Genomic DNA, 23,907 nt, shown 5'->3' with positions numbered 1-23,907 from the left:
GTGTTCCTTAATATTTTGTAGCAACTTTAAGATGTAGATACTCTTATTAATCCCCATTCTACAGATGAAAACACGGAGACATGCAGAGGGGAAGTAGCTTGCTGAAATTCACAAAGCTAGCAAGTGGGATTGAAACTCGGGCTTTCTGGGTCTGTCTGTGCTTCTCACCGTGATGTGACCAAGCTATCTTGGAGGATGCTTGCTCCTTCAGGAAGACCACATGGCACAGTGAATGTGCTTCAGACTGTTACATGACATGTTTTTTAAAACAATGCAAATCAGGAAGTATTAAGATCTACCAGGGGGCACCTGGGTGGCTCAGAGGGTTAAAGCCTCTGCCTTTGGCTCAGGTCATGACCCCGGGGTCCTGGGATCGAGCCCCGCATCGGGCTCTCTCCTTGGTGGGGAGCCTGCTTCCTCCTCTCTCTCTCTGCCTGCCTCTCTGCCTACTTGTGATCTCTCTCTGTGGAATAAATAAATAAAATCTTTAAAAAAAAATCTACCAGGGATCTGAAAAACTTAGAACAAACAGGCCTCAATTAAAAGCCCATTTCTCCTCTTTATTAACTCTGCAACCTTGGGCAATTTTCTTATATCCCTAGACCTCAGTTTTGTGTGTGTGTGTGTGTCAATGGAGAGTATATTTACTTAAAAGGGTTATTAATGAAATAAGAAAGTGTGCTTAGCAGAATATTGGCATATAATAAACTGGAATTATTAGTACTATTTAGTTCAAGCACCCAGGGAAATTAAATGGCTCGCCCAAGGTCATCTGTCTGGTTATAGAAAAGTGATGTCTGAACTATGGATTTCTGGGTTCCAAGTCCAATACCTTACACTCTGTTAATGGCCACTCCTCCAGGATTTCTCACATGACTTGATAAAGTGAGATAATCCAGAAAGGAAACACATCGCCCACCAGTGTGTTTGCAAACCACGCCGGGTGGCTAGGCTTTGCAAGGTGTGACACCACTCCAAGCAGTCTGCACGCTAGCGTCACTTGTTTTAGTCAACAGATCAGAAACCTAAGGAACAAGGATTCACAACAAAGTCAGATGTCTTCATGAGGCTTTTCCAATTCACATTTGAGGGCTCGATTAAGTTTATATCATCAATATCTGTATTCCCATAGTAACCGCTTCTCCACTGCGGCTCTACACCACAGCGTTTGTCATCAATCACTTAAAAATTCCATGCATCTATGATAGATTTCATACCTCAGTGTTCGTCTGCTGGTTTCTTGCTTAATATAATGTTATAGCAAGAATTTTTTAAAACCTACTCATTCCCAAACCATCAAATTATTTTACTCTCTCAACTCTTATAGGAGAAGGAAGGTGTGCATGTAAAAGACATACTCTATTTGCCTGGTGTTTGGGAAATTTTAAAGCTATTCATAGACCTTGTAGCATGTTAGCTATTTTGTGCCCTTCTTATAGATTACATTAGTAAAATTATTTATTTTGCATTTGATTTCGAGGAATTCAGTTAACGTAGCCACACTCAAAGCCATGTTTACACGCCTCCGTGTTCTGCACAGCATTTTTCCAGGAAGGCCCTAAATGTCGTTCTTTCAAGTCATATTTTTGACGACCCCCCAATGCTTTCTGCAAATATTTTCTCTATATACTCCAAGTCTGATTTGATTTAGCCCCACAGCTTTATAAATGTCCCTGAAACACATGGGGTATAACTATAATCGATGATTCAGCACATTTCCATCACATAAAAATCAAATTTCCAGTGGCACCACTTACTCTTTATTGTGCTGAGATCAATAGCTGCAGGAACCCTTCACCCAGCCGTGTGCCCGTCTACCCAACATGTATTCATAATATCGGTCTATAAATTCAATAGAAATATTAGGTTACAGGGGCATTCATGCTCAGAATAGCAAGATTTTCTGAGTCTGGAGAGTGTGGTGCAGAGAAACTGCTCTTCTCACTCGAAACTGCTCAGAATCTTCCAGAACGGCAGGTGCACCACAAAACAGGACTCTGCAACTGTGTGTGGTGAGCAATGGGCAGGGTGAATTTGAGGTTATTTTCAGGACCTATAAAAACATTCCTTCCCATCTACTTAGCGGACTGTAAGAACTAGCATCCTTGGATACATCCATATTCCTTATTTGCTGAACTTTTTCAAATAATTTGTTGGGACCCCCTGGGGGTCAGAACAGGAGTTCTGAGCATGGTTCGTAGGGGGCATACCTCTTTCAGAGCTAATTACTCACCTGTTTTTCCATTCTTCTTGCTCATGTATTTCTTATATATTTATGTAACCATATAACTAATTACACCATGACTACATATGAAATAACTGTAACCACAAATATTGTTAATGTCCCATATAACCTCAAGAAGCTATTCCACTGAACAAGAAGCTTCGACACAGACTTTCAAAATACACAAATTTCAAAAGCTGTTTTGAAATTTTGGTTCTTAAAACAAGCCTGAAACACTTTTAAATTTATTTATTTATTTTTCACATAACAGTATTCATTGTTTTTGCACAACACCCAGTGCTCCATGCAATACGTGCCCTCCTTATTACCCACCACCTGGTTCCCCCAACCTCCGACCCCTGCCCCTTCAAAACCCTCAGGTTGTTTTTCAGAGTCCATAGTCGCTTATGGTTTGCCTCCCTTTCCAATTTCCCTCAACTTCCTTCTCCTCTCCATCTCCCAATGTCCTCCATGTCATTTGTTATGCTCCACAAATAAGTGAAACCATATGATACTTAACTCTCTGTGCTTGACTTATTTCACTAAGCATAATCACTTCCAGTCCCGTCCATGTTGCTATAAAAGTTGGGTATTCATCCTTTTGTTTTTTTTTTTTTTTAATAAACATATAATGTATTTTTATCCCCAGGGGTACAGGTCTGTGAATCACCAGGTTTACACACTTCACAGCACTCACCATAGCACATACCCTCCCCAATGTCCATAACCCCCTCCCCCTTTCCCAACCCCACCTCCCCCCAGCAACCCCCAGTTTGTTTTGTGAGATTAAGAGTCATTTATGGTTTGTCTCCCTACCAATCCCATCTTGTTTCACTTATGCTTCTCCTATCCCCCTAACCCCCCATGTTGCATCTCCACGTCCTCATATCAGGGAGATCATAAGACAGTTGTCTTTCTCCGATTGACTTATTTCACTAAGCATGATACCCTCTAGTTCCATCCACGTTGTTGCAAATGGCAAGATTTCATTTCTTTTGATGGCTGCATAGTATTCCATTGTGTATATATACCACCTCTTCTTTATCCATTCATCTGTTGATGGACATCTAGGTTCTTTCCATAGTTTGGCTATTGTAGACATTGCTGCTATAAACATTCGGGTACACATGCCCTTTCAGATCACTATGTTTGTATCTTTAGGGTAGATACCCAGTAGTGCAATTGCTGGGTCATAGGGTAGTTCTATTTTCAACATTTTGAGGAACCTCCATGCTGTTTTCCAGAGTGGTTGCACCAGCTTGCATTCCCACCAACAGTGGAGGAGGGTTCCCCTTTCTCCGCATCCTCGCCAGCATCTGTCATTTCCTGACTTGTTAATTTTAGCCATTCTGACTGGTGTGAGGTGATATCTCATTGTGGTTTTGATTTGTATTTCCCTGATGCCGAGTGATGTGGAGCACTTTTTCATGTGTCTGTTGGCCATCTGAATGTCTTCTTTGCAGAAATGTCTGTTCATGTCCTCTGCCCATTTCTTGATTAGATTGTTTGTTCTTTGGGTGTTGAGTTTGCTAAGTTCCTTATAGATTTTGGATACTAGCCCTTTATCTGATATGTCGTTTGCAAATATCTTCTCCCATTCTGTCAGTTGTCTTTTGGTTTTATTAACTGTTTCCTTTGCTGTGCAAAAGCTTTTGATCTTGATGAAATCCCAATAGTTCATTTTTGCCCTTGCTTCCCTTGCCTTTGCCGATGTTCCTAGGAAGATGTTGCTGCGGCTGAGGTCGAAGAGGTTGCTGCTTATGTTCTCCTCAAGAATTTTGATGGATTCCTTTCTCACATTGAGGTCCTTCATCCATTTTGAGTCTATTTTGGTGTGTGGTGTAAGGAAGTGGTCCAATTTCATTTTTCTGCATGTGGCTGTCCAATTTTCCCAGCACCATTTATTGAAGAGGCTGTCTTTTTTCCATTGGACATTCTTTCCTGCTTTGTCAAAGATTAGTTGACCATAGAGTTGAGGGTCTATTTCTGGGCTCTCTATTCTGTTCCATTGATCTATGTGTCTGTTTTTGTGCCACTACCATGATGTCTTGATGATGACAGCTTTGTAAGAGAGCTTGAAGTCCGGAATTGTGATGCCACAAACTTTGGCTTTCTTTTTCAATATTCCTTTGGCTACTCGAGGTCTTTTCTGGTTCCATATAAATTTTAGGATTATTTGTTCTATTTCTTTGAAAAAAATGGATGGTATTTTGATAGGGATTGCATTAAATGTGTAGATTGCTTTAGGTAGCATAGACATTTTCACAATATTTATTCTTCCAATCCAGGAGCATGGAACATTTTTCCATTTCTTTGTGTCTTCCTCAATTTCTTTTATAAGTACTTCGTAGTTTTCTGCATATAGATTCTTAGCCTCTTTGGTTAGGTTTATTCCTAGGTATCTCATAGTTTTGGGTGCAATAGTAAATGAGATTGACTCCTTAATTTCTCTTTCTTCTGTCTTATTGTTGGTGTACAGAAATGCAACTGATTTCTGTGCATTGATTTTATATCCTGACACTTTACTGAATTCCTGTACAAGTTCTAGCAGTTTTAGAGTGGAGTCTTTTGGGTTTTCCACATATAGTATCATATCATCTGCGAAGAGTGATAGTTTGACTTCCTCTTTGCTGATTTGGATCCCTTTAATTTCTTTTTGTTGTCTGATTGTTGAGGCTAGGACTTCTAGTACTATGTTGAATAGCAGTGGTGATAATGGACATCCCTGCCATGTTCCTGACCTTAGCGGAAGACCCTTTGAGTATGATATAGTGTCCTTCCTCAACTCTTATTAAAGTCTTTGGCTTAAGATCTAATTGATCTGATATAAGGATTGCCACCCCATCTTTCTTCTGATGCCCATTAGCATGGTAAATTGTTTTCCACCCCGTCACTTTAAATCTGGAGGTGTCTTCACATCTAAAATGAGTTTCTTTTGGCAACATACTGATTGGTTTTGTTTTTTTATCCATTCTGATACCCTGTGTCTTTTGATTGGGGCATTTAGCCCATTAACATTCAGGGTAACTATTGAGAGATATGAATTTAGTGCCATTATTAGACTGTAAGGTGACTGTTACTGTATATTGTCTCTGTACCTTTCTGATCTACTACTTTTAGGCTCTCTCTTTGCTTAGAGGACCCCTTTCAATATTTCTTGTAGAGCTGGTTTGGTGTTTGCAAATTCTTTCAGTTTTTGTTTGTTCTGGAAGCTTTTTATCTCTCCTTCTATTTTCAATGATAGCCTAGCTGGATAGAGTATTTTTGGCTGCATGTTTTTCTCGTTTAGTGCTCTGAATATATCATGCCAGCTCTTTCTGGCCTACCAGGTCTCTGTAGATAAGTCTGCTGCCAATCTAATAGTTTTACCATTGTATGTTACAGACTTCTTTTCCCGGGCTGCTTTCAGGATTTTCTCTTTGTCACTAAGACTTGTAAATTTTACTATTAGGTGACGGGGTGTTGACCTATTCTTGTTGACTTTGAGGGGGGTTCTCTACACCTCCTGGATTTTGATGCTTGTTCCCTTTGTCATATTAGGAAAATTCTCTCCAATAATTCTCTCCAATAGACCTTCTGCTCCCCTCTCTGTTTCTTCTTCTTCTGGAATCCCAATTATTCTAATGTTGTTCATCTTATGGTGTCACTTATCTCTCGAATTTTCCCCTCGTGGTCCAGTAGCTGTTTGTCCCTCTTTTGCTCAGCTTCTTTATTCTCTGTCATTTGGTCTTCTATATCACTAATTCTTTTTTCTGCCTCATTTATCCTAGCAGTGAGAGCCTCCATTTTTGATTGCACCTCATTAATAGCTTTTTTGATTTCAACTTGTTTAGATTTTAGTTCTTTAATTTCTCAAGAAAGGGCTTTTATCTGTCCAGAGAGGGTTTCTTTAATATCTTCCATGCCTTTTTCGAGCCTGGCTAGAACGTTCAGAATTGTCATTCTGAACTCTTGATCTGACATATTACCAATGTCTGTTTTGATTAGGTCCCTAGCCTTCGGTACTGCCTCTTGTTCTTTTGTTTGTGGTGATTTTTTCCACCTTGTCATTTTGTCCAGATAGGAGGATATGAAGGATCAAATAAAATACTAAAAGGGTGGCAAAGACCCCAGAAGAATGAGCTGTAACCAAATCAGAAGAGACCCCAAATTGTGAGGGGGGAGAAAGGGGATAAAAAGAGGTTCAGGAAAAAAAAAGAAAAAAATTTAAAAAATAAAACAAATAAAGAAAAAATATAAAAAAGAAAGAAAAAATATATGTTTTAGATAAAGTAGTCAAAAAACGTTAAAAAAGAAAAGGGTAAAAGTTTTAAAAAATTTAGGAGAAGAAGAAAAAAGACAGAAAAAAAATGGAAAAAAAAATTGAATTAACCTCAAGACTAAAGAATCATGGGGAGAAAGCCATGAGTTCCGTGCTTTGCTTTCTCCTCCTCTGGAGTTGCTCTGCTGTCTTTGGAATTGAACCTGCTTTCCTTGATAGATGAACTTCATCCTGGCTGGATATTTTGTTGATCTTCTGGGGGAGGGGCCTGTTATAGTAACTCTTAAGTGTCTTTGCCCAAGGCGGAATTGCACTGCCCTTACCGGGGCCAGACTAAGTAATCTGCTCTGGTTCGCTTTTGGGAGCTTCTGTTCCCTGAACGCTTTCCGTAGAGTTCCGGAGGACGGGAATGAAAATGGCGGCCTCCCAGTCTCCGGCCCAGAGGAGCCGAGAGCCTGGGGCCCCACTCCTCAGTGCGCCCCCAGAGGACAGCACCCAATCACTCCCGTATCCCTAGCCTCCAGCCGCGCTCCGAGCTCACCCAGCCTGCGACCAGTTCAAGGTAACCCCAAGCTGAGAGTTCAGTCCTCGGCTCTGTCTCTGTAGCCGGCTTCTCTGTTCTAACCCCTGGGAGCTTTGCGACACTCCAACACCCCCGATCCTTCTGTGACCCTGCGGGACCTGGGGCCATGCTGACCCCGCATGTGCTTCACCCCGGTTTAGCCTCTGGAGCAATGTCCCTCAGTGGAAAGACTATTAAAAGTCCTGATTTTGTGCTCCATTGCTCCACCGCTTGCCGGGAGCCGGCCCCTCCCCCCGCGGTCTATCTTCCCGTCGTTTTAGATTCACTTCTCCGCCAGTCCTACCTTTCAGAAAGTGGTTGATTTTCCGTTTCTAGAGTTGCTGTTCTTCTTCTCTTCGCTCTCCCGTTGGATTTGTAGGTGTTTGCAATGTTTAGATAAGCTATTGAGCTGATCTCCCACTACCTGATGTAGTCTCAGCCTGCTACTTCTCCGCCATCTTGACTCCTCCCCTCGCCTGAAGCACTTTTAAATAGGTTTTCCTGATCTTGATGCTTTCTGGTTTGCATTGTTTTTAAAAACATGTCTTTAGGGCGCCAGGGTGGCTCAGTGGTTTAAGCCACTGCCTTTGGCTCAGGTCATGATCTCAGGGTCCTGGGATCGAGTCCCACATCGGGCTCTCTGCTCGGCAGGGAGCCTGCTTCCCTCTCACTCTCTCTGCTTGCCTCTCTGCCTACTTGTGATCTCTCTCTGTCAAATAAATAAATAAAATCTTTAAAAAAAAAGTCTTTAAAAAAAATGTCTTATAACTGGCAACATTTTCTAAGGCTTTGCTCAAAGGAGCTCATTGGTAACTGATCTAGATGGAACCTCTTACCTATCCTCCAATCCCCCAAAAACAAGCTTTGGATGGACTTTCACTGACTTTTGCCCCAATTAAGATTCTACCAAAAGACTTGCTCTTATGAGGCAGGAAAATTAGTTTGAGGAGAGAGCAAGGTTATGTTACCAAATATGTCTGATGAGTCCTTATGATTTTTGCTTTCTGGGACTAGATTAAGAAGGGAAGGACAAAGAAAAAGCTAAATTGCTATGCATAATAAAACGTAGGCAACAGTGGCATTTCTGGGTGTGGCCTAAAAAGGCAGGATGGGAGGTCCCAGGGATGGAAGGAAGACAGGAAAATCCATGAGTGGGATGAGAGAGGGTAGGTTGGGGTTTGTCCTACAATAGGAAGCGATGTCTGAAGCGATAAGGGCATGTAGGAGATGGTGGTGAGGATGCTGTTCATTTTAGAAGAAGCAGCATGCCAGTGTTTCAGGTGTTGACTCCATGTGACCTTATAGTCCTATTCCATACCCCCGACCTTCATCAAAAAGGCTGCCACACACAGCTGCCTATGTGAGTGGCATTTTTAAAAAGTTAGCAGTATTTGGGCGCCTGGGTGGCTCAATTGGTTAAGCGACTGCCTTCAGCTCAGGTCATGATCCTGGAGTCCCAGAATCGAGTCCTGCATCGGGCTCCCTACTCTAACCCTTGCCCTTCTCATGTTTTCTCTCTCTCTCCCTCTCTCTCTCTCAAATAAACAAATGAAGTCTTGAAAAAAAAAAAAGTTAGCTGTATCTGTACCCAAAGTGTGGCTTAGAGAAGACCAAAGGGGTCTAAGAAGTGAAGAAGTAAGTCAAAAATTAAATAAGAATTGATCAGAAATAGGAGGATGGAGGGAAAGAGGAGTAAAGGATATTGTGTTTCTAGAGAATATCTGGGTTCCCAGAGGAAAAGGAGATCCTGCTTTTCCTACCATACATGGCAGGAGAGGCCAAACTGACTCATTTGGTATCAGATGATGGGCTTGGGCACATGTGGACTAATATATGATTACACAAGGATGTTTATAGACTTGAGTCAAAATTGAAGGTTGAAAAGATAAGCGGAGCAGAATGACTTTGCCTCTGCTTTTCCATACTGCTCCTTGCTTCTCCCCACCCCACCTACCTGCTGGCTTCTCTCATCCTATTTTTTGAGCTTTGAGTCCTGGAAACAGAAGGAAGAGGAAGAGTCTAAAATGAGAGCTGGTGAAGTGGATTATCCATATACTTCCACATTGCTCTTTCAAGTGTCCCTGCATCATCCAGTCATCTCTCCACACAACCGTATACCTCGGACACCCTCTGGGTTACTCAGTGTCTTCTAGCTTCAGTGTTTTGTATTGTTTTAAGGTTTATTTATTTATTTGTTTTTATTTGAGAGAAAGAGAGGGTGTGTCCCTAAGCGTGAAAAGGAACAGAGGGAGAGAGAGAATCCCAAGCAATCTCCCCACTGAGGGCAGAGCCCAACATGGGGCTTGATCCCAGGACCCTGAGATCATGACCTGAGCTAAAATCAGGAGTCAGATGCTTAACCAACTGCGCCACCCAGGCACCCCTAGCTTAAGTTTTAAAGAGGGAATTTGGTGTATCAGGCACTGAATTGAGTCTTGCCAATGGGATTGAAAAAGTGAAGACAAATGTAAGGATCAATGCTCTGAGATGGAACAGAAATGTCATTTATAGGAGCCTATGGCTTCCCTCTGTTTCTTTAATTTTTGAGAAGTGATCAATAGATTAATGAGTATTTCAAAAGAGATACACACATCAACTGAAAGATGTCTCTATAAGGACATCCCTAAAGCAGAATCAGAGTTAACCACTCGATATTGTGACCAATGTATCAGAAGTGATACATTTTAGTTCACTTCTGTTCAGAGAACTTTCTGTTTAATCTTCCCCATGACACGTTAGAACTCTGTCCATCACCAGCAATAACATAAAACCTCAGACACAAACTTTACATACAGTAAGATGGCTTATGTGCACAGGAGAACATACAGACCACGCAGGTGCCACAATATCCTCATTATGAAACTTGGGGCAAGACAGTTAACATATCTGAAATGTCCTCTTCTCATCAACAGAATAACCATAACCAAGAATGTTTTGTGGGAATTAACATATGTTATCTGAAAAGTGCTTTTAACCAATGAGTAAAGTCGATGGTTTAGAATGTCTGTTAGTTTTATTCTAGATAGCCTTCTGGGCTAGCTTCCTCATACTCTCGCCTCTCCTCCCCTAGCACACCACACTTTTGCCATTTGTAATTATCTGCAAAGCCAAACAGCCTCATAGGCTAAATACATTTTTAATGCTCAGAGTCGGGAGTCTTGCTAGTGACTGCGTGGAGAGAGATTTTTGGCCCTGCTTGATTGTAGCAATTGTGCATGTAAGAGAATGGAAAGGCTGGAAGCCAGTGTATCTCAGTCAAGCAAATGCCACAGATGCCGATCTCATTTAAAAACAGTTAAAAGCTCTATTTTCAAAGGCAGTAGACACACACACACACACACACACACACACACACACACCCTAATACCACCACTACCAAAGCATTATTTATTTGCTTCCCAAAGCCAAAATAAACTATTTACATTTTACTCTCATTTTCTCTTTTTGGAGATGTTTTTCTATAGGAGTAAATAATGTCTAATTTCCCCCTGACCCACATAAATTCTCAGGACTCTCAATGCCTCTTTAATGGTTAAAAAGGAGTAGTGGATAACTTCATCATGTACTTGCTATGTGTCTCGAGCTATGCTAAGAGCTATACTAAGAGTTCTGCATCTTGGCTGGGATACCTCCCAATTGTCTTTGATTTATGGGTACAAGGAAGTTAAGTAATTCCCTCAATGTTCTATGAGTGATGAGTGCTAAATGCTACCCCAGTCTGTCTTTCTGACTCCAGAATTCATGCAATTAATCTTCATTTGACATTGCCTTTCAGGTTCTTCACTGTTAACATTTATACATATTGTGACCATACCATTTGTATATATTAACATTCTTTATATACATTATTAACATTAGTACACTTTTCTGTAACAGGCATTGTTCTAAGTTCTGTATATATATTATTTCATTTGATCATCAAGACCTTACCATGAGGTTAGAATTTGTTTTATCATTCCCAATCTACAGGTGAGTAAACTGAGGCATGAATGGGGTGGTAATTTGCCAGAGATTACACTGTTATTAAGTTGGAGAGACAGGAGCATCTGGGTGGCTCAGTCGGTTGAGCTCAGGTCATGATTCTCGGGTCCCAGAGTCGAGCCCTGCAACCCGCTTCAGGCTCCTTGCACTTGCTTCTCCCTTTCCCACTCCCCCTAAGTTGTGCTCTCTGTCAAAAAAAATAAATGAAATTTAAAAAGAATAAATAAATTAGAGAGACAGGATGCAGACCCAACTCCTCCTAGTCTGCCTCCCTTGCCTGCCCCCAGGGCCACACTCAGGATTCTGAGCCACTAGCACCTAAGTCACAGGCCACCTTTACACACCCACACAGGCTGCCGCATTGTCAGCACACCAGATGTCTGCCATTCAGAATGCACGCACACTCAGTGCTTTCCCCACGCCTTCGTCCCCACACCTGGGACTTTTCTCCCCTTCCCACTCCCCTGGGCTCACCTGGAGAAACTCCTTCATCCTCCAGGGCCTCCAAGGTCACTTTCACCTCTGGACTTCTCTTCCCGCCTCTCTTCCCTAGACCAATTATTTCCAACAGCACTATGACTGCTCTTGTAGTGTGCCTGTCCTTCCCTTATGTCCCTGTTGATTGCTTAACATGCTCTCTCCTCTAGAGGACAAGCTCTCAAAGGAGGCGTGGTGTTGGTGGAGGTCACCAAGAGGACATGACCCCCAGTTGCCCTTGAGCTGCAGCTGAGTAATTGGAGGCTCCTCCCCATCCCCTGCCTTTGGAATGTACCTTCTGCCTACTATCCCCACACCTGAAGTTGTTTTCAAGGACACAGTGTTGAGAAGGTAATATGTTATTGGGATCATCTGGTGGCATACGTGACCAAACCCCACAAAGGCCTCTGGGTAAACGTAAGATTCTGGCTGGTGGGTGTGGAAATGTACTCGTCCTGCAGATGCCCAGGACAAGCCTTGTGGGTAAGTTCCCTCGCTTATTATGTCTGCTGCATACTGATCTGGAGGGGCCTGCCTCTTTCTTAGATCACTTCCTGTCCTCCGTGGAGAGGGGCCTCGGTTTCCGCTTCACTTGGGAAGCTCCCCAGGTGTCAGATCAAGAGATGGCATTTTGTTCTTCTGTGTTCTGTAATGTCTGGCAAAATGACTGGCATATAGGAGATACACATTCAATTGTATGTTGCATTGAATTCAGTACAACCATTTCAGCTGTCCTTTTGATCCTACACCCAATAGGGATAACACCAAAATCAGAGCCCCTTCCCCTAGTTGTGCTCTAATTAGAAAATTTTAGTGAACAAACCACAGGTTTAGTTCTTGTTCAGAATCATTCTGTCCATGGTTTTTGTTTCTGTAAGATAATTTTAGCTCAGTTAAAAATAGTTGTTTGGTGGGGCGCCTGGGTGGTGCAATCGGTTGAACCTCGGCTCTTGGTTTTGGCTCAGGTTGTGATCTCAGGGTTGAGAGCCTGAGTCCGGTGCCAAGCTTCTTGCTCAGCATGGAGTATGCTTAAGATTCTCATTTCCTTTCCCCCTGTACTGTGCCCCTCCCCCACCCACCCTGCCCATGTTGGCATGTGCTCTTTCTCTCTCTCTCTCTCTCTCAAAATGAAATAAATCTTTAAAAAGGGAGGGGGGCCTCAGTCATTATACCTCTGCCTTCGGCTGGGGTCCTGGGGTCCAGCCCCACACCAGGATCCCTGCTCGGTGGAAGGCCTCCTTCTCCCTCTCCCACTCCCTCTGCTTGTGTTCCCTCTCTCGCTGTGTCTCTGTGAAATAAATGGGTACAATCTTAAAAAGAAAAACAAAAACGGTTTGGTATGTTGGGTCACTATATATGAACGTAGGGGTCTTGAGTTAGCACTTTGGCTTGGACCCTCCTCTATGACATTCTCTCTCATTTACTTTCCATTAATGGTTGATTCCAGACCTTTTACAAATTACTTTTGACTGTTAGTGATATTTACCAGTTCTTCTTAAAAGTACCATGTGTTCAGATTAAGACACCAATTTTAGAACCATCTCCTATAAAATCTGATGCCTTCCTGTATGATGCTAATATTAGTTTCTTCATGTGTTCCAAATTTTCACTCTTAATATTGTCTCATTATGAGAAGTAATGTTGGTGTGAAAATCTAATTTAATATACTAGGCCTGCAACAGTCTCTCATACTGATGTCGGAAGCTGTCCCAGTCCTTTTGCAGAACAGAGGCAGGAGGTGGAAATGGGAGGCGGCCCTGGCAAAAGCATGAAGGCCAGGAGGAGGAGTAGAGATCATCCTGTGGAATTTTGCCAGAAGACCATTGCATGCAGACTTTGGTATTCTAAACCCTTTGTTCTCTATAGCGTTTTATACCTCTCTGTTGCCTTAGCTTCCGCCTTTCTGTCTATTCTGCGTGGATGTTCCCCCTCTGATGCATGTTCTCATTAGGCCTGTGATTGTACTTGCTTTAATACTCTTCCAAAATCTCCTCCTATCAGTTACTCTGAATGTTGCCACTTCTTCTGTTCCACCTCCAGTACCACACTTCCCCTACCGTCCCCATTCACCCGTGACCGGAGGTTGACCTATTAGATCCCTTCACTCTCCAGACTACCCAGATCTACACAGTCTTGCCTGCTGCACGGGTTTTTACACTTGACTAAATGTCTCATCCTCAGAATCTGACAACACAGGAGAAATGACTATATTCTTTTTTTCCCCCCTTAGATGGCATAATAAAAATATTACTGAAATATAACTTGCATCTGGTCCAGTTTCTGTTCTTAGGGAGCTCTAGAAACTTAAGCAAACAATCAGTGAGGCATGGAACATCAGAATAACTTGCATCATCTTTTCAGTATACAAATTCTTATGCTCGATCCTAGACCTATTGATTTGGAATCCCTGGAAGTAGAGTCTCAGGAATGTGTATTTTTCAGACTCTAGATGATACTAATGTTTACCCTTGGGTTAGAAAAACAACTCAGTTTTGATATCTCAAATTTCCCTCCTAAGGCTATTTCCCTATCAAAAGTTTTCCTTTCAAGAATTCTTTAAGAATGAGAAATTTTAGGGGTGCCTGGGTGGCTCAGTGGGTTAAAGCCTCTGCCTTCGGCTCGGGTCATGATCTCAGGGTCCTGGGATCGAGCCCCACATCAGGCTCTCTGCTCTGCGGGGAGCCTGCTTCCTCCTCTCTCTCTGTCTGCCTCTCTGCCTACTTGTGATTTCTCTCTGTCATAAATAAAATATTTTTTTTAAAATGAAAAATTTTAATAACTTGACTTTATATTTACCTAAAATGGAGAAGTAACTTTTTTTTTCTGTAGTGTATTTAGCTCTGTTTTAGTATATTATTTCAGGAGATTATCATGACTCAGGATGCACTTTTTTTTTTTCAGCATAACAGAATTCATTGTTTATGCACCATACCAGTGCTCCATGCAATACGTGACCTCCATAATACCCACTTTTATTTTTTAAATAAGAAAGAGAATTTGAGTTATCTGGAAGAATAACCACAAGGAAGACTTATTAAATTCTAAATCATTGTTGCACAGATTCTTCAAAATTGTCCGGTCTCACTGTTATCATTAACAGTGATAAACGGCATAGTTTATGATTTCTGAGCAACTGACTTTCCCTTAAAAGACCACTGGCATTGTACCTAACAACATCATGCCTTCTATGTGGAATAACTGTTGCCCCATAGCAATAGAGGCCATACTATAAGACATGAAAATTTTAAATAGAAAAAAAAAAAAAGCCATGATGCTGATCCAGCTGCTTCCTGGAAGTGGAGAGGAAACATTAGGGGGAAGGAGAAGAATTAATTTATAATCTAGCAGGGGAAGTTGCATAACGTCTTTGGCTTCTGCCTAATGGGGTAGGTTTTTTCACTTGATTTTCAAGTTGAAAATCATTTCTTCCTACACAAAGACTGGAAGTTTACAGAATTTCGTCAACTATCACATCAGAAGGCAGAGCAGAAAAAGTTGTCCTTTGGGGATAACTAGTAAGAGTCATTTTGGGGTGAATGCACTGAAAGAAATAAAGCTTTTAACATAAACTAAGAAATCAGAAGAGCGATAAGTAGGGCTAGGAATTTACAATTGATAGACTATCTGGAAATCCTGAGGGTTTTTTTTTTGCAGAGACTGAGAATTCTCTGCATTTATTTTTGAAGCCATAGTCCTGGACATTGCCCATTTTGGCAAAGATCAAGAACAGCACAGATACTTAACAAATGGCATGGAGCCAGAATAAGGTCTGGGATGTACAAAAGCAGAGAATTCATTATGGATGCCCCTGAATGGTAATTTACCATGTTCTTGGTAGACAAGTGTCAACATCAATATTGCACACTCTAGGGCTGCCTGGGTGGCTCAGTCGGTTAAGCACACAGCTCTTGATTTTGGCTCAGGTCATGATCTCATGATCTCGGGATTCTGAGATTGAGTCCGGTGTTGGGCTCTTTGCTGGGCATGAAGCCTGCTTAAAATATTCTCTCTCTGGCGATTCACAGACCTGTACCCCAGGGATAAAAATACATTATATGTTTATAAAAAAATAAGAAATAAATAAAAAAATTTTTTAAAAAAGTAAGTCTGAGTTCAAAAAAAAAAAAATTCTCTCTCTCCCTCTCTCTCCTTCCTTCCCTCCCTCCCCTACAACTCTTAAAATATATTGCTCACTCTAGAGAGCTGGTTTCACTTTCTCTCTGTGCACATTTAAGTTAATCCTTTGGTAAACTGCATAATACTAATTGTGTTTTTTTCTAAGCCATTTGCTTGTCTATATACATCTTGAATAAAAGACATACTTAAAGGATAGTTTTACAGGACTGAGTGGCCCTAACTAGTCATTAAGCAGAACCTAAGACAAAAACATTACAGCCTTAACAGAATGGTGGCTGGGGAATGTCAAGTTGTGTTTCCTTTCTTTCTACGAGGGTAAATCCTGGCAGGGGGTACAGCCTTAAGTGAGGAATAAAATCGGGTCTCCTGCACAAATGCTCTGTCTTCTCTCCTTTCCCTTTACCCTCCCCCTACAATAATCCCCCCACTTTCTTCCTCCCCTTTCTGCATCCTTCTATTCCTACCATAAACCTAGCCTGTGAAGCAAACGCATGCCTGTTTTCCTTCTTTTCTTTATTTTCCTCTATGCCTAATGAAAAATGCCCCCAAAGGTCCCCTGTCTGGATGAGCCCAGTCCCAGCCCAGAAATGATGTTCTGTGGTGCAGAGCTCTTGCTGAGTTGGACACACACGGAAGCACTAAGATAACAGGGTACTCAGTTGATGCTGTCTGGTGAACTCAAGTGAGGCAGCTGCACGTAAGGAGGAAGAAAAGGCACTTTAAAGATGTACTGAAGAATGGCGATGGGCAATCTGGCCTGGCAGGAGCTCCCAGGTAGTAGCTGATGCAGTCACAGGGAATGACTTGATGCTTAGGAATGGAGAACTATGTTTCAGGTGAATGGGCGTCTATCGTAGCCAATCCCAAAACTCTGGAAGTTGTATTGTCTTTTCTAATGTGGGATTCTCTCCCAGTGATCAATCTCTCTAGCCATATCGGGATTGATGTAAGTAGTGTCCATTTCTAAAAAGTAGGGTGATTTGGAGATAGCTTAATGTATTTTACAAATGACTTAATAAAAGTATGAGCCACAGCACTTTGGATACATTGTGAAACAAGCTGACTAATCCTATAAAGAGAGCTTTTGGTTTTTTGTCATGTAAGGTACACGGTTATGCCTGACCCTCAAATTAGATGGACAGATGGAAAGCAGGATGTGAGGGAACGAATGTAGAAAATTGAGCAATTTGGCCAAGTAGTCTGAAAATGCAGGCAGAATAATGGATTTTCCATTGCAATATTCATACTTGGAGGTCAACCTTTGGTGGTGGTGGTGGGGAGGTGGTTAAAAAAGTACATGGAACTAAGGGACAGCCAATGAACCCGGGCCTTGAGGACAGAGCAGAACGTACAACTAACATGATAGCGCATGATGTACTGACTTCCTAAAGCAAATTCAGACGAGTTGATGTAAGTGTCTTATAGCCTCTCTCTCTCTGAAGAGCTCAGTATGGTCACTCCCACATGAAAACACAACAGAGAGTGCTCTGTTCTCTTAGGTGTCATAGTACATAGTACCCGGGCATCGACTTCCGATTTCAGCTCAGGTCATGATCTCAGGGTCCTGGGATCCAGCCTCATGTGGGGCTCTGCGCTCAGCGGGGAGTCTGCTTGTCTCCCTCTGTCCCTCTCCCTGCTGCTGCTCCTGTTCCTGTGTGCTTGCTCTCTCTCTCTCGAAAATAAATAAAATCTTAAAAAAAAAACTTTAATATAAATTTTTAAAAACATAGCATTTCCCATGTTCACATGGAACATGTTATTCCATGTTCAACAGCATAGTCGCAGTAAACACAATTTAGTAAATTCCTTAATATCCTCTCTGTCCTGCCCATGTTGAAATTCCTTCAGTTGTTTAGAAATGTCCTTCTAGCTACAAGTCCAAAACAGAATCAATCCAGGACCAGACATCACATGTGGTTGTACCTTCATTCATTTTTCTCTTGTTCAAGAAGAGTGGTTTTTGTTTTGTTTTTAATGGCAGAGACATTGAAAAAAAGTAAACCCTACCATTTCCCTACGAATATCTTAACTTTCTGGACTTGTCTATGATGTCTTCGTAGGGACATTTTTTTTTCTTTTTTTGCATTTCTCCACTTTCTGAGTTTGCAGTGCTTTGGAAATTATCTCTAAAGTCTTGCGTTAAAATTAAGCATTTATATTTAACATGGCTGGAGCGTGATTGTCTACCACATGTTGCAACCTATGAGAGGACACAAAGTAACTAATGTCTCATCATTAGTGATGTTAATTTTCACCACTGGATCAGCTATATGGCAGACATATCCCTCTATTACTCCTATGTTCCTCCTTATGAGGAGAGAGTAATCAGTTCGGTGTTATTCTGCCCCCCATTCAATCACACAGCTCCCCATCAAAAATTCACCTAATGGGTTTAATGCAAAATGATAACTCTTTACCAAATCAAAAATTCTACGAATGGTTGAAAATTATTTTCCATTTTTACCACTTTTTTGTGTGTGTGGATGCATGAATCCACTTTTATCAACAAAATATTTTTACACATGCAAAGTGCAAATCCCTGGAGATGCAGATGCCTGTCTGTAACAGATAAAATCTCCACACTGTAGAAACTGATCAGTCCGTGGGACTGGAGGGCAAACACAAAGTAATTGCTAAAGGGTTTCAGTAGCAGAGATCATTTAGGGTGCTGCCCGCTGGAAACCCCATTCTGGGGCCAGAGAGCAAACAGCTTTAAAGAATTTGATGACATAAGTGGAGAAGAAGGAGGAAGGTTTTGGGCGGGAGGGATTGCGTGAACTAAATTGAGAAACTGGGAACATGTCTCTATAATATTAGCTGCGGCGAGGGGGGCATGGGGTTCTACCATGCTTTCTACATGAGTAACCACCTTTTTTTTTTTTAATTTAATTTAATTTTTTTTTAAGTTTTGTTTTTTTTTTAAGATTTTATTTATTTATTTGACAGATCACAAGTAGGCAGAGAGGCAGGCAGAGAGAGAGAAGAGAGGAAGCAGGCTCCCCGCTGAGCAGAGAGCCCGATGCAGGGCTCGATCCCAGGACCCTGAGATCATGACCTGAGCCGAAGGCAGAGGCTTTAACCACTGAGCCACCCAGGCGCCCCTAATTTTATTTTTTTTTTAAGGGGATTTTTCTTCGACAGTTGTGGTTCATTTAGTTCCCTAAAACATAGCTCCTGGTGATAATACAGTATAGATATTTAATTATTTCCCTTTACCAATTTTAAAGTAAGTAGGTGATTTAATGGCACTGTATATTACTCCAAATGATGGTCCAACAGTATAGCATAGAAATTGAACTTCGGACGCATATAATTGTTGGTTAACACAGGTCAAAAATGTTCTTTGTAAGGAAGATTTTTAAAGTTCTGGCCAACAACACAGTGAAGTTGAGATCTAGAAACACTTAATGCAAAATTCCACCAATTACTCAGTTTTCAGTTTCCAGATTGCAAATACAAGATACCTAGCTAGGATTAAGAGATGCATATATGCCAATAGTTATCAGATATATGCTTTAAATATTTATAGGGAGTAATCACAAGTCCTAACTTGCCTGAGATAGTCTGAGTTTGTACTGGATGCCTCTTGTAAAGTAGAAACTCTGTTTCTATTTCAGGTTTTGTTTTTTTTTCCTTCCTATGTAAGAAAGAACCCAGTTCTTCCTTATTGTATTTCTTCTATCCTGTGTTTCCTTTACTGGTCACACAGAGCACTTCTGACCTTTCTGGTCGCCAAATTTGTGGAGGTTTTTCTCCACAAGAAGCCATTCTCTATGACCCCATCTTGGTATCCTACGATTTCACTCAGTTCTGACGCTGTCTACCTGGAGATCATATCAGATTCCACAGCTTAAGTGCTCAATATCACAAGACTGACCCACCCCCCAACTTGAGATGCCAATCAAAAGTAGTAGGTCCCTTGTTACTTGCAACTTCTGTTCCATTTGGCTACAAGTGAAGGTTCCAATGACCTCCTTCTTGGGTTCAATTTAATTTGCTAGAATGGCTCATAGAACTCAGGGCAACACTTGCTTATTATATTTACCAGTTCATTAAAGGCTATGATTAAAGGATACAAATGAACATCCAGATCAAGAGGTCATAGGGTGGGGTCTGGGAGTATCTCAGGCCCAGGAGCTTCTGTTCCTGTAGAGATGGGGCGCACCACCCTTCCAGTGTGGATGTGTATCCCAGTCTGGAACATTGTAGAACCCCCTACTATTGGGATTTATGGAGGCTTCCCCCATAGATATGATCAATTATTAACTCCATTTTCAGCCCTTCTTTCCTGTTTGGTAGATAAGGGGTGGGGCTAAAAATTCCAACCTTCTAATCAGGACTTGATCTTTCTGGTGATTCCATCCAGGAACCCACCCAGAGTGGCCTCAATTGAATAACAGTTGTTCTTAGGGCTCTTTTCACTTGGGAAATCACAAGGGTTTTAGGAGCTCTGTGCCTGGAACACAAATGTGTTCTTATGCCAGGGGCAGAGACCAGTGTACATATATTTTTTCTGTTATCTCGTATCCTTGTGTAATTACTATTTTTTTGAAGTAGACTCCACACCCAGGGTGGCCCAATATGGGGCTTGAACTCAAAACCCTGAGATTAAGACTGGAGCTGAGATCAATAGTCAGATGCTTAACCAACTGAGCCACCCAGGTGCTCCTTATCCTTGTATAATTATTAACAGCACCACCTTTCTCTCTCAAAAGAGTTCCTTGGTTGGATGATAAATTATATTGCTACCAAATGTTCACATATATTTTGCCATTTAGATCATTATGTAAAGTGTAGTCTCTTCAACTTAGTATAGGGTATATTATTTTTAAGTGGGCAGGGAGGGGGCAATATTACCTAAAAAGGAAAAAACATTTTGGGGTGAGGTGAAAAAATCCTAGATTTCAGAATGGTGTGCGAGCCTTAATGGAGAAAGGTAGGGGAGAAGATTGGAGACAAATTACACAGCATCCTTAGGGTGATAGGGTGATAACAAACGTTTGAAAAACCCTGGGGTCCTCCTATTTGATTTGTATGAGCTACTTTTGAATTCCATCAGATGTCTATGAATTGCAAAATCTTTCAACTCTGGTTCGTTCTGTAGCCTATATCACTAAAAGTTCAGTTCTCAGGGAGGGCTAAGCCTTGGCTTCATATTATCAACAGAAGAAAAAACATATAATTCTTTTAGCACTATTGTATATTTAGCACATTTCATGAATCTCGTTTTGGAGCCGCACAACAGTACTATGAGGGGAATCATTAGTGTCCTGTGTGTTTAGCTGAGAAGAGTGTGGCTTAGATAAAGTAATTTGCCCAGGGGTTCATGAGTAATAATAGCAGTGCTCTTACTTCATGCATTCCAGTTGGTACCTACTCATTATGATCATTTAAGTGAAATTTTCTCAGACATTGTTAAGTTCTATTGAGTTCTTCCCTCTCTTTCTCTATCCACCCCTCCTCCCTCCCTCTTCCATTCTTCCCCTCCCTTTCATCCCTCTCCCTTTTTACAATTTCATTGCGATATAATGAAAATAAAATAAAAAGTGTGCAACATGTTGGGTTTTAAAAACTAGATATACCAATGCAATCACCACCACAAATAACATTTTGAGAGCTCCCCCAAATGTCCTCATGCCATTTTATAATTCAGCACTTTCTTACCTCTGTCTCCTGATCATCGATGACCTTTTTATTATTATGAAGCTGTTTTCATTTTAAAGAATAGTATATGAATTGTGAATTATATGAATGATATGAATACACTCAAAAAGGAGTAAGTATTCCTTTTTTCTTTTGTTGTTTACTTGACATAATAATTTTTGAGAGTCCTCTGTTTTCCTTATATATTCAAATTCATTTTTATTGCTGATTAGTATCCCACCATATGGATATACTTCAATTGGTTTATTTTAGTTTTGGGGTACAAATAAAGCTGCTCTAGGCATTTGTGCATAAGTGTTTTGTAAACTAAAGCTTTCATTTCTCTTGGGTAGATATTTGAGAGTAGAATGTCTGGATTATAGCATAAGTATATGTATAACTTTGAAAGAATCCACCGAACTATTTTTCAAGGTGGGTAAACATTTTACTTTTTCACTAGCAATACTTAAGAGTTCCAGTGTGTCCTGTCCCTGTCAACATTTGATGTTCTCAGTCTTTTTCATTTCAGTCTAACAGGTATGTAGTAGAATCTCATTTTGTTTCAAGTCTCATTTTTTTGAAGACTAAAGATGTTGAACATCTTTCCATGTGTTCAGGCATTTGTGTATCTCTTTTTTTGGTTAATATCTGATCAAATTATCTGCCTTTTTTTAAGGTAGATTATTGGCTTGAATTAAAAGGATTTTTAGTGTAATATGTAATATATGTGTGCCAAATGTTTTCTCCCAGTCTTTTGATTTTTTTTTAATGGTGTCTTTCAAACAGCAAACATTTTCCATTTTTTTTTTAAAAAGACACATTTATTCAGCTCATGATCAGACTATTACATTTAGCAATCAACAGCATGGGTGCAAAAAAAAAAAATCTACATTAAAACCCTTTGTTGGAATGCTTTACACTTTCCACAGAACAGAAACTAAAATAACCTGTTACACAATTAGTCACAAATACAGTCCTCGAGTTTTTTTTCCCATACACATGAGTATTGTCTAAAACATGTCTTCTTTGTAGCAGCTAGGCCCTGCCACCACGGTGCTTGGCTGAGTTCACAAATCTGTTGTAACCTGTAGCTTCCCTGTCCCTTCTCTGGCTCTCCTCTCCTGCTAAGCTTTGTTTCCTGGCAGGAATTAAAACCTTCTGCCACTGCCGTAGCTACTGCTGCTTCTGGAACCACCATAGCCACCTTGGTTTCGTGGTTTGGCGAAGTATTGGCCTCCACCACCATAAGGGCCAGAACTTCTGCCTCCAAAATTGCCTCCTTTCATGGGTCCAAAATTTGAGGATTGATTGTTGTAATTGCCAAAATCATTATAGCTTCCACCACCTCCAAAGTTGCTTCCATCATTACCAAATCCGTTATAGCCATCCCCACTGCCACCATTTCCACCACCACCTCGACTGCCACCAAAGCCACCTCAACCACTGAAGTTTCCTCCGTGACCAAACTTGTCATTCCCACCAAAACCACCTCCACGACCACCACCAAATTTTCCAGAACCACTTCGACCTCTTTGGCTGGATGAAGCACTAGCCATCTCTTGCTTAGAGAGTGCTTTCCTTTCTTCACAGTTGAGGCCATTCACAGTATGGGATTTTTGAATGATAATCTTGTCTACAGAATCATGGTCATCAAACATTACAAAAGCAAAACCCCTCTTTTTGCCACTGCCTCGGTCAGTCATGATCTCAATCACTTCGATTTTCCCATACTGTTCGAAATAATCTCTTAGATGATGTTCTTCAGTGTCTTCTTTAATGCCACCAACAAAAATCTTTTTCACAGTTAAGTGGGCACCAGGTCTTTGAGAATCTTCTCTTGAGACAGCCCTCTTTGGTTCCACAACACTTCCATCCACCTTGTGTGGCCTTGCATGCATGGCTCATCCACCTCCTCCACAGTGGCATGTGTGACAAACCCAAAGCCTCTGGAGCACTTGGTGTTTGGATCTCTCATGACCACACAGTCCGTAAGTGTTCCCCATGCTCAAAATGGCTCCTCAGACTCTCATCGCTTGTTTGAAAGCTCAGACCTCGGAAGAAGAGCTTCCGCAGCTGTTCAGGCTCTTTGGGAGACTCTGACTTAGACATGACGGCGGTGGGAGGGGAGACTTTAACGATGCTTACTCGGCGGCATCCACGGGCAGAAAGGCAACATTTTCCATTTTGACTTTGATCTCTACCAAGCTTTCTTTTATGGTTCCTAGTTTTTGTGTTTTAAAAAACGTTTACTACCACAAGACCAAAAAATTGTTTCTCTAATGTTTTCTTCTGGTAGTTTTAGAGTTTTAGGTTTTACAGTTAGGTCTATGATCCATTTCAAATTAATCTCTGTGTATCACGTGGTATAATGGTCATTTTTTTCCCACATGGATATACAATTGTTTCAGCACCAATTGTTGAAAAGACTTTGCTTTTTCCCACTGAACTGTTTGTGCTATTGGTCAAAAATTGTGTTGACATATATTGACCACATATATTTGGGTTATTTCTATACTACCTATTGTTCTGTTGATCTACATGCCTATCTTTTTACCAAAAATCAAACTGTCTTGATAATTTATTCTAGATTTATAGTGGGTGTTGACGTTGGGTGGAACAAGA

At 41.1% G+C, this 23,907-nt stretch overlaps 1 pseudogene; it reads right to left on the bottom strand.

Annotated features, from left to right (window-relative positions):
* Positions 1-22,337: 22,337 nt before the first annotated feature.
* Positions 22,338-23,260, bottom strand: LOC123937481 (annotated as a pseudogene).
* Positions 23,261-23,907: the final 647 nt, after the last annotated feature.

Source organism: Meles meles, chromosome 2 (genome assembly GCF_922984935.1).
Source record: "Meles meles chromosome 2, mMelMel3.1 paternal haplotype, whole genome shotgun sequence".
Lineage (NCBI taxonomy): Eukaryota > Metazoa > Chordata > Mammalia > Carnivora > Mustelidae > Meles > Meles meles.
This window is presented reverse-complemented; position numbering and strand designations above follow the sequence as displayed.